The sequence below is a fragment of the Mesocricetus auratus genome, unplaced genomic scaffold, assembly GCF_017639785.1.
Source record: "Mesocricetus auratus isolate SY011 unplaced genomic scaffold, BCM_Maur_2.0 Super-Scaffold_100676, whole genome shotgun sequence".
Classification (NCBI taxonomy): domain Eukaryota; kingdom Metazoa; phylum Chordata; class Mammalia; order Rodentia; family Cricetidae; genus Mesocricetus; species Mesocricetus auratus.
Window position 1 is genome coordinate 95,010,989 of NW_024429266.1, and position 12,122 is coordinate 95,023,110.

Sequence of the window (12,122 nt, forward strand, 5' to 3'; positions counted from 1 at the left end):
ATCTTGACAACTTGAGATGTAGTGTTTTTGTTTATCCATTTGTTGCCTACTTTTGAATGATTTTCATTTAATAAGTGTCTATTCATGTCCCCTACCCTTATTTAACTACATAGATTTTCTCAGTCTTGATTTATTTTAGTTTCATCCTTCAAAAAATTATTTCATTTTATTAGCTTTATTTTTTATTTAAATTAGAAACAAACTTACTTCACATGTCAATCCCAGCTCTCTCACCCTCCTCTCCTCCCCCACCCCAGCCCCCGCAGTCCCCCACCTAATCCCAACTCAGCACCCCAGGGAGAGTGAGACCCTCCATGGGGAATCTCCAAAGTCTGTCATGTCATGCAGGCCAGGGCATAGGTCCTCCCCCAGTGAGTCCAGACTAAAAGAGCATTCCTCGATGTGGAATGGATCCCCAAAGTCCATTTCTGTGTGAGGGATAAATACTGATCTACTACCCAGGGCTTCATAGATTGCCAAGGCCTCCTCACTGACACCCACATTCAGGGGGCCTGGATCAGACCCATGCTGGCCTCTCAGCCATCAGTCTGGGGTCCAAGAGCTCCTTCTTGTTCAGGTAAGCTGTCTCTGTGGGTTTCACTAGCCTTGTCTTGCCCCTTGTGCCTATCACTCCCCCTTCCCTGCCACTGGGTTCCAGGAGTTCAGTTCAGTGTTAAGCTGTGGGTGTCTACTTCTGCTTCCATCAGCCACTTAATGAAGATTCTAGGATGGCATATAATGTAGTCATCAAAGCCATTATCAGGGAAGAGCATTTAAGGTAGTCTCTCTAGTATTGCTTAGTTTGCCAGTTGGTGTCCTCCTTGTAGATCTCTGGAAATTTCACTAGTGCCTGATCTCTCCTCAAACCTAGAATGACTCCCTCTATTATAGTATCTCTCATCCTGCTCTCCTCTATTCTTCCCCCAACTCAACCTTCCTGCTCCCCCATGTCCTCCTTTCCCCTCCTCTTCTCCCTCTCGTTTTTTTCCCCTCCCAGCTTGCTCCCAATCTCCTCAGGAGATCTTGCCCCATTCCCATTCTCTGGGGTACCATGCTTATCTCTATAAGAGATATGCATTTTACTATCTTTATGGGTCATTTTATTTTACTTTTCTGAGGAATTTCAGACAAGACTACTCTATTATACCACATCAAATCCCTGTCCGTCCTGTAACTCCTATGTCCTGCCACTTCATCAAAAATCCATGACCACTTCTTTACTGTTGTAATGAATACATAAACACACACACCCACACCCACACACACATACACACACGTAAAATTCAACGTGCTAGGTGCATGTAGTATTGCTCATATATGCATTTGTTTAGGGCTGACCACTCAGATTTAGATAGCCTATTAGTGGTTCATTTCTGGAGAAGAATGATTCTTCCTTTCTTGGCTGCCATTAATTGTTCTAGTGGTTTTCAGTACTACCGTCTTATTTGATGTATAATTTCCAAATATTTTCTCCGGGTACATGTTCATGTTTTCACTCTATTAATAGCTCCCTTTTTTGTACATCAGCTTTTTGTATAATTTACTTGTCTGTATTTGTTTCTCCTATCTGTTCTTTTCTGCATTCACAAAAAGTCACTGCTGACAATAGCATCATCAACTTTTCTTCTGTTTTTCCTGCTATTAGTTTGTAATCTTAAATATTGCAATTAAATACTTAATATATTTTGATTTGACTATTGAATCAGATTTTAAACACTGATCTTTTTCTTTTTTTTATTCTCCAGATTTATTTTGGTAAAAAAAAATCAGATATAACCTTTCAAAAATTACATTAATGTTTAACATGCATTCAAATAACTTTCTTTTTTTTCCAGTTTAAATTTAGATAAGAAACAAGGTTGCTTCACAAGTCAGTTCCAGGTCCCTCTCCCATTCCCTCCCCTCCTCCCGTGCCCTCCCCCCAACCCCCCTCCGTTATCCCCTCATTCCCCCAGGGAGGGTGAGGCCCTCCATGGGGGTGTCCATAGTCTGTCATTTCATATAGGGCAGGGCCTAGACCCTTCCCCAAGAGTTCAGGGTGAGAGTGTACCTCACATTGTTCTATGGGAGTCCAAAGTCCAACACTGATCTTTTTCATTAATCTGCATATAGTTTACAAGTTTTCAAAAAAGATTAAGAAGCCACTCTTCCTTCTGTGTGTGTTTGGCACATTTTCCGAAAAGTATTGAGCTTATATGTTTGGACAAATATGAGGAGCTCTTTATTCTCTTTCATTAGTTGATCTGCCTGTCTTTATGTCATTATCATGCAATTTTATTATTATTACAGTCTTTATGTCATTATCATGCAATTTTATTATTATCACAGTTATGTAAAATTTTTGAAAGACAGTGCAATTGCTTTATTCATTTTTGATGAAATTGCTTCATTAATTGAACTTTTTAGGTGGTCTCCTATGAATTTTATGATTTTTCTATTTCTATGAAGTTAACTTTGGAAATCTGACAAAAATTAAATTGAATATTAAGATGGCACTTTATGAGACCTGTAGACATTTTTTGAAATAGTATTCTTTCTAATCAATTAAAACAAGATTATTTTTCATTTATTTGTCCCATTTTTAAATTCCAGGTAACAAGCAAGAAAAAGAAATTGAAATTATAAGTGTTTTTCAAAGAAAAACTTAGAGCCAAATAGTTTTACCAAGTATATACAAAGCAGATATCAAAGTTTCCCAGGTTCTTTCAGGACAAGTGTAATGTCTGGGAGTAGAGAATACTTTTTGCATGGTTTGTCAAAGTCAACATATACTGCCAACCAGACATGAGAAACTAAGAGCTCTCCCTTTAAGACTGTGAACATAACAATGGTACCCCATTCCTACTACTTCCATGTGACTGAAAGCTTGGTGAATTAGCTAGTAAAAGGGAGCAAGAAAAAGAAGTTGGATTGGTAGGTCCAAAGAGAGGTGACACTGTGTTTACATGCATGGCTTCATGTAGAGGAATTTTGAAAACCTCTGTCAAGAAGCTTTTGGAACCTAGGAATGAATTCAGTGAAGTCACATGATGAAAATGCAACAGAAAAACAAGAAGTTTCTATACATTTAACAACAAACTGCATGAAAATATATCAAGGAAATCATCCAATATGCAACATCATGAAAAATAAAGTACTAAGGGATAAATTTAATCACAGTTATCGAAGGGCAGAATACTGAAAATTATGCCATATTGGTGTTTGATATTGAAGGTGATAGTAGATGCATCTATCCTGGTTTAGTCACATGGGAGAAGTTATTATTGTGTCTGGTGACTTGATTTCACTCATTGGAAAATTTATAAGTTCAGTTATTTTAGCAAAGAGATTGGCTCTAACTCCAGAAAGAAATGTTTAAGTAGTTCATAAATTTCCAAATAAGGATTAGTAAAGGTGTTCAAAATAGAAAGAAATCATATAGAATGGTCAGAGACTTCAGGATGATAAAGAATCAGCCTTAAACTTACTCCAGGTTACTGCCACAGCTTTATAGCCTGTGTTAAATTTTCTTTACCTGGAGTTCTTTACAAAAACCTTACACCTATAATTGCTCCATATGTCTCTTCCTTGTGCCACTGCATCCTTTCCTAGCAGAAAGAGATTTTCCATCACCGAAATCATATAGCTTACAAGAACACACAATGAGAAATCACCCCAAAAGAATTGTAATCACATGAATGAGCCAATGCCTGGGCAGATAGATAAATGAACCTATTGCTAAAGAAGGATTCTCAGAGAACTGATCTTATCCACTCAGTGAGATAAGTTCTCACAGTGCCAATTGTAAGCAAAGTATAAAGTTCTAAACAATGCAGCCAGGTTGGAAAGATTATATCTTGGGGAGAAGGATCTATACTTCTGGTCTTGATTGGTTTTTATCACCCTTCCCCAGCATTAATTCATCAACCTCTATATAATTCTGTAATTAAAATTCTCTCCTTGCATCATTGTTCACATATAAAGGATAAAGACAATAACACATCCCTGTGTTTTGTACAACACTTGAGGTTCACAAAAACATTTTCACATATTCCACGTGAACTATCTCATTCTATTCTCACATTGTGCTTGCAAAATAAAGAAAAGGAAACTGATACCTACAGTTCAAGAAGGTGTGAATTTCTGCAGCTCTTCAAGTGACCAAGAATATTCTCAGGCTCAGATCTTCTAGAAGCTGCTGCAGTGCTACTGCACGGAGCACACTTCAGCTCCTTCCAGGAGTGACACAGTTAAAAGAACGATTCCACCATTCATCCTGCTGCTGGGACTGCATTGCTTATTTTCTATTAATTACCACACTTGCTGTCAACACTGCATACTTAAGGGAAAGAGACAATTTCACTTCCTTCACCCACACATTTGGAAGCTTCCTCTCCACGAGGATGGGGACAGCCAGTCAGAAGCAAAGTATGGAGAGAAGTGTGGTAAGGATTTCTCTTAAGTGGCAGCTAGTCCTATCCTAATTTTGAGTGAATTCAAAGCTAAAAAGGTAGCTAGACAAAATGCATTGTGTATAAGACTTAAATGTTTCTTCACACGCCAACACTGTTGACATCTTTGGGAGTTTTCTGGAATACCACCCCTATAATAAGGTAAGGGAAGCATGTCTTCAAATAAGAGGATTTGCCATGCAATTAAAAATGTTATCAGAGAAACCGAGATTGGGCAGGAAACATGAGGCTTCAAAACTATTCTAGCTGCTTAACTGGGAGCTGCTCCATTAGCTCCCCTAATTGAACACTCTGTTATCTCACTTTTGGGGCATCAGTACAAACAATAATTTGACTGGATTTTTGCACCCCATAACAGGCACTGAACCTGGTGGACAGAGTCAAAGAACAAGATCTATGCTGATTACCTAATGTTGACACTAATCTGTGGCTAGTATCAGCTGTGCATTGATATAAATAGCTTTCTAGAAGCATCCATCTACTGACCCAGAAGAAATGAAGAAGAGAAAAATGAAAGATTGCCAATACTGAGAAAAATATAGAATCTATGTGTGGTTCATTGAATGATGTAAATACATAAAACTATAAAGCATGTATGATGACAGGCATTGTATGATGAAGCAGAAATACAATAAATAACTTTTTAAAAAATGTGTGCCTGTGCTTGCTTGTGCATGCCTGTGAGTGTGTGTGAGTGTGTGTGTGTGTGTGTGTGTGTGCCTTGTATGTGCAGGTACTGACAGAGGCCACAAGAGGACATTGAATTCAAAGAAAAATAATGATGAAAATCAAGCATTAAGCATATGAAAACTAAGAGTCCTACATGCCAAAACATAATTAAAAAATAACATTGAAATCACATTGAAAATAGAAATTTATGAAGTCTCAAAATGCATATTAAAATACTGGAATCCAGTTAAGAAAAAAGAGAACCTCCCAAGGATCTATAATGATGACCCCAGCTAAGACTCCAAGCAATAGGATATGTGTAGCCTGAACTGACCATCTCCTGTGACCAGGCAAGTCTTCCAATGGAGGGACTAGGAAATCAGCCCAGCCACACAATCTTCAAACTACAGTCTGCCCTACCTATGGGATGTACTGGGGTAAGGGTGGCACAGAGATTGTGGGACTGGACATCTAGTGACAGTTCCAGCCTCAAGCCCATGCTATGAGAGTGAACCCTCCCTTGACAGTACCAGGAACACCAGGACCCAGAGGCTGGATGTACCAGAGATCTAGGATAGAACCAAACATGACTGGAGGAAAAAATGTCAGTGTAATGATGCTTAATGATAATTCTGCTATACTCATAGATTGGTGCCTAGCCCATTTTTTATCAGAAAGGCGTCACATAGCAACTATTGGAAACAGATGCAGACACCAGAGCCAAACATTAGGCTGAACTCAGGTTATCCTGCTGAAGAGAGCAAAGAAGGATTTTAAGAGCCAGAGGGATCAAGGACATCACAAGAAAATTCACAAAATCATCTAACATGGGTTCATCAGAGCTCACAAAGACTGAACCAACAACCTGGGAGCCTGCATGGGAATTACTTGGGCATGTATGTGACAGTTGTATAGCTTCCTCTTTTTGTGGAACTCCTACCAGTGGTAGCAGGGTCTGTATTTGACACTTTCGCTGGCTTTTGGAACCCTATTCCTCATCCTGGGTTGCCTTCCCTGGCATTAATAGAAGGGGAGGTACTTAGTCTTACTGCAACCTGACATGTATGCCATGTTCTGTTAATATCCTTCTGTGGCCTCCCCATTTTGAAAAGAAATGGAGGAAAGAGGACTAGGGGCAGGGGGAGGTGTTTGGAATAGAGGAGGGAGGGGAAACTGCGTTAGGGATGTAAAATAAATAAGTTTTTAAAAATTAAAAAATAGCATTGCACACACATATTGCAAGTTGGAATTATTGAAGTTTCATCATACATATCAAAGTACTAGAATCAAGTTAAGAAAGACAGTTTCATTAAAGAACTATTACCGGAAAAAAATGCAGCCGCTTTAGCAGCTCTGTATGGTACACATTTAAATTAGTCATTAGAGAAACTGAGAGGAAACAGTGGCTGTTTTCCCCATGTTTTACTATGCAAGTATCATTCAAGTGAATTCAACTTGTGAGCCACACTGAGCCAGAGATGCTAGTTGTCACCCTCAGGTCTGTTGATTACTTGGAAACCACAGGACTTGAATAATATGTTATACGTAAAATTTATTTCAGCAATATATTACATAATGAAGTTAATAAAAAAGAAAACAAGCTTGACTTTATTCTAGCAAAAGCCAAGTCTCAGCTGCTAGATGTTCAGTTCAAGGAGACTTTAAAGGATTCTGAGATTTAATCCAAGTAGCAATGAAGTAAGAGTTTCCAACTGGGGAAGCCTGACCCCACTTTAGTATGCCAAGATTTTATTAGGATTTTTCATGAAGAGATCTACAACTTACATGATATACTGACTACAACACCCAGATAAAAATGGGTTTTGTTCATAAATCATACTCTTAACATAAAGTCTTTGACAAAATTAGTGTCAAGTGGTCCAAGGACTCAACAATACAAAACATTCTTTATCAGAATATTTGAAGGCTATATTGCTCAATTCCTGAGTGATAAAAAAGTCCTGAGCATATGTCTTTCTTAAAGATAAATGAAAATTTAACAGCCTGGATCTGCTTTCCTTGCCATATCCTCAATATTAAAAGAATATATAAATTTTTGTATTAGAAAATGACAGGCACATCTATCTATCTATCTATCTATCTATCTATACATGTATATATATGTATATATATAAAGCTACAGATGCCTACACACTAATTTTTAGAAAATTAACTCAGGGACACAAAAAGCAGTTAATGGGAAAATTGTCTCTTCTAGGAAACATTAGTAAAGTAATTCAATATGTTTTAAAATTAAATGAGACTATTTAAATAAATCTTTCCATAGGTGCAGAAAAGATACTAAGCAAACTTCAAAACTCAGGTAATTTATATCAACATATAAATATAAGAAAACTTTCTTAATCTAAGAACGAATCGCTTAATAAAATATGCAGCAAGCATAACTTCAGTGGTATTATTTTGAACAGGGCATTTTCTTTTATGGGGATAAAAAAAGATCAGATATTTTCTTAACTTTTGACTTGATTTACAACTGTAGAGAATGTATGAAACACAAAACAGGATGATCCATAACTAAGGAATAGAAATAATTGTTCTAGACTCAGGAATAATGAAATATGCATAAAGTTCATAAGTCTAAAATAATTTGTAAGTTTGCTCAGCATAAAAAAAAACACAGTATGGGGGCTGGAGAGATGGCTCAGCAGTTAAGAGCACTGACTGTTCTTCCAGAGGTCCTGAGTTCAATTCCTGGCAACCACATGGTGGCTCACAACCACCTTGAATGAGATCTGGTGCCCTCTGCTGGCATGCAGGCAGAAGGCTGTATACACAATAAATAAATAAAATATTTAAAAAAAACACAGTATATGAATTCAAATTTAATTAAGTTTGCAATTACAAAATGAAAAGATAAATGAATTATAATATTAAAGTATACATGTTGAATATCACATTTTAGAACTTGAACGTTCTAGATATTTTTAGAACCCATAATGGGGCAAACTATGCAAGATAAAAAAATGATTATAATCAAGGGAATGACACATATTGTTGGAGTCACAAATTCCTGGGGGCAGAGAATGAAGGGTGGATTTGGTGAGCTGAATTCACCAATACTAATAAACAAGTTCTTAAGTTGATTTTGGATAAACTGGTGTTTCCTATGTAGTTATTTTTCAGCTAGACATCATTAACTACGTGCATGCTTTTAAAAGAAATAGGTAAACTAAGGGCATAAGTCATTCAAGTGTATTTTTAAAAAAGATTTATTTATTTATTACATATACACCAGATTGAATTGTAGATGGTTGTCAGCCACCACATGGTTGCTGGGAATTGAACTCAAGACCTCTGGAAGAGCAGTCAGTGCTCTTAACCTCTGAGCAATCTCTCCAGCCCCATGATTTTTTTTGTTTTGTTTTGTTTTTCCAGACAGGGTTTCTCTATGGCTTTGGAGGCTGTCCTGGAACTAGCTCTTGTAGACCAGACTGGTCTTGAACTCACATAGACCTGCCTGCCTTTGCCTCCGAAGTCCTGGGAATAAAGGCATGTGCCACCAACACCCGGCTCAAGTGTATTCTTATTTCTAGTTTTTGTCTGCTTCATTTTGTCTTATATTTATTTATATCAAGTATAAACAATTTAAAATATCCTTACTTTGCAAATTCACCTGTGAAATTCATGCCTTACTTTATTCTCTTTAAGAGGCATTTTCTTCCTATAATCTTCGTAACTTTGCTTTTCCGTTCAGGAAAATCTATCAGTTATCTCTTTACTTTTGTGATCAAAGTACCTGATTATGTAACTTACGTGAAGAAGGGTTTATTTTGCCTCATGGTTAAGAAGATCAAATGTGTTGTGTCAGGCAGGGCAGAAGCAATTCGAAGCAAGGCAGCTGGTGTGTGTGTTAGCAGCTGTTCACATCATGACTAAGGAGAAAGCAGAGAGACCAGAATAGACCCTTAGTCACTAAACTGCTGCCTTAATGACCAACATGTGTACATCAACTGAGGCCAGGGAAGAATAGAAAAGGAGAGCAGTGTAACGTGTACTCTTCCCACCAGCTGTCTGGGTCCTGCAGCTGTCTCAGGACCCAAATACCACCAGAAACACTATATTAATTATGAAGCTGTGGTCATTTGCTTGGTTTCTTATTGGCTAGCTCTGACTTAAATATTAACCCATAACTGCTAATCTGGGTATTTCCATGTGGTCTTTTCTTACTGGAAAAAAAAAATGTCTGGACCTCTTACTTCTCCTGAATGCTACATAGTGACTGACTGTGTCTCTATTTTCCAGAATTCTCCTCGACTCCTAGTCCAACCTATCTTCCTTCCTATTGGCCAACAGTTCTTATTTAATAAATTAATAAGACAACATATACACAGAAGGACTTTCCACATTAGAGCAAGAAAAGAGATGCCTTAATAGAGGGAGTCATTATAGGTTTAAACAGAAATCTGGCACTAGGGAAATGTCTAGCCATCCATAAGGATGACCCCAGCTAAGAATCTAAGTAATAGTGGAGAGGCTACCTTAAATGCCCTTCCTCTATAATGATACTGATGACTACCTTAAATGCCATCCTAGAACCTTCACCCGTAGTTAATGGAAACAGAAGCAGACACCCACAGCTAAGCACTGAACCATACTCCTGGAATCCAGTTATAGACAGAGAGGAATGATGAGCAAAGGGGTCAAGACCATGCTGGGGAAACCCACAGAGACAGCTGACCCGAGCAAGTGGGAGCACATGTACCCCAGACTGACAGCTGGGGAACCAGTATGGGACTGAACCAGGCCCCCTGAATGTGGATGTCAGGGAAGTCTATGGAACCTTGGGCAGTAGAACCAGTATTTATTCTTAGTGCAGGCATATTGGGATCCCATTCATTATGGAGGGATAGTCTCTCAGTCTAGATACATTATTTGGCAGGGTCTAGGCACTGTCCCAAATAATGTGGCAGACTTTGATGATCCCCCCTGGGGAGTGGATGCAGGGGTGGCATGGAAGGAATATGGGAGGGAGAGGAACTGGGATTGGTATGTAAATAAGATTGTTTTTTATTTAAATTTAAAAACAAATGTCTCTATAGCATTTAAAACAGGATCACAACCTGGAGACCAACTACATAAAACATTTCAGATTTAATCAATCACATCTCTTTATTTGTACTATTTTAGAAAAATTAAACAACTTATAATTTTAGACCCTTCCAAATTATGTTTTGTACATGCTGATATTTACTAATTTACTTGCTAAACTTGGGTTTGAACTTGTGGACTCACACATGCTAACCAGGTATTCTATCACTAAATTGTTCCTTGCCTTCAATATATGGAAAGACAGATAATGTCATTGAGACCTATACCCTTCTAGAAACATTGTTAAATAAGACAAATTATTTTTGTCCTTCATCTTTTAAGTAATATTTTGACATTAAATTTTGTGGAATAAACTGAAAAGCTATAAAAACTTGAGGATTTTTTATTTGGTTTGATTATCTTCTCTTTCATCTTCTTTGACCTTTAAAAGTTTTGCAGTGGTGGACAAAGGCTTCAATAAATTATTAGATAATCATAAGACAGTTTGTTGTCTCTTGGTCAGATTAGTCTGGGATGTTTTGCATTTTTGATTGATGAAAACAGTTCAGAATGCTTTTTTCCAAACAGTGCCAAGCTTTTGTATAGTAAGGTATGCAAGTATAAATAAATATGTTCTCTATCGAGGAGAAAATACAAAAATGTTTTCAAAAAGAGTTACTATTTTGATGAAATATGACAAAAATGTCAATTAAATAATTGTAGACAAGGATCCTTTAAGAATAACTTACCTTAAAGAATAATTTAGCCGGGCGATGGTGGCACACACCTTTAATCCCAGCACTCGGGAGGCAGAGGCAGGCTGATCTCTGTGAGTTCGAGGCCGGGCTGGACTGATAGCCTCCAAAACCATAAAGAGAAACCCTGTCTCGTTAAAAAAAAAGAATAATTTAAAATTCCATTTCTATTCTTTGTTCACCCTACTGTGTACATAGTGTAATACATTAATAAGAACAATGCATGCAAAACTTGAGTCTTTATCATTTACAAAAAAGGACCCATAACATTGTTATTGATATAGTCTGTAATATTGGGATAGCTATAGTGTAACTACCATAATTCACACAAATATTTTTCATCCAATACCTAATATCTCTATAAATGATTTAAGCTGATACATAGAATTCAGCTTCACAAGTACCAAAGACAAATGGAGATATGAAATATCAAGAGCTTATTTTAAATTTTGCATAGTTAGCAATAGCACACACAAATGAAAACAACCCAAGGAGAGTTTAACAAAGGTATGTACAGTGAAGAGAGAAAGCAGAAAGCTTCCAGAAGTATCTGAGAAGAGTGTTGACTATGAAGAAACTGTCACTGAAAGACTGAATGGAATTCCCACAAAGGACATATGGTAATGAGTACTCAGCCTTACTGCCCTACACTATCCTGATGGAGCTCTCTAGGAACTAAACAAGTCCAAAGCCAGAGGGGGAGGACTACCAATGATGCAGCCCTGGATTACTCTTTTAGGTGCAAAGGTGATTCTCCACCAATACAGTTTTTGCATTATTGCTCCTTATATTTCAAAGCATAACATATTCCTACAAACATGAATTTTTGAGTGCATAATCAGTCTTATGAAAATTCCATAACTATCATAGGTAGGATTGATAAAATACCATGACGCAAAAGCTTGACTTGGGATAGGAAAGATTTTTTTATTTCTCTCACACTTCCTCATTATTGTCCAGCATCAAAGATAATAAGGACAGGAACTCAAACAGGGTAGAAACCAGAAGCCTTGGAGGAATACTGCTTAATAGCTTACTATTTGTGATTTCACCGCCTTTCTGTCTTATAGCATCCAGGACCACCAGCCCAGGGGTGGCACCACCCACAGAGAAATAGGACCCCCATATCAATCATCAGTCAAGAGAAATGCACCACAGGCTTGCCCACAGGTCAATCTCATGGGAACGTTTTCTCATT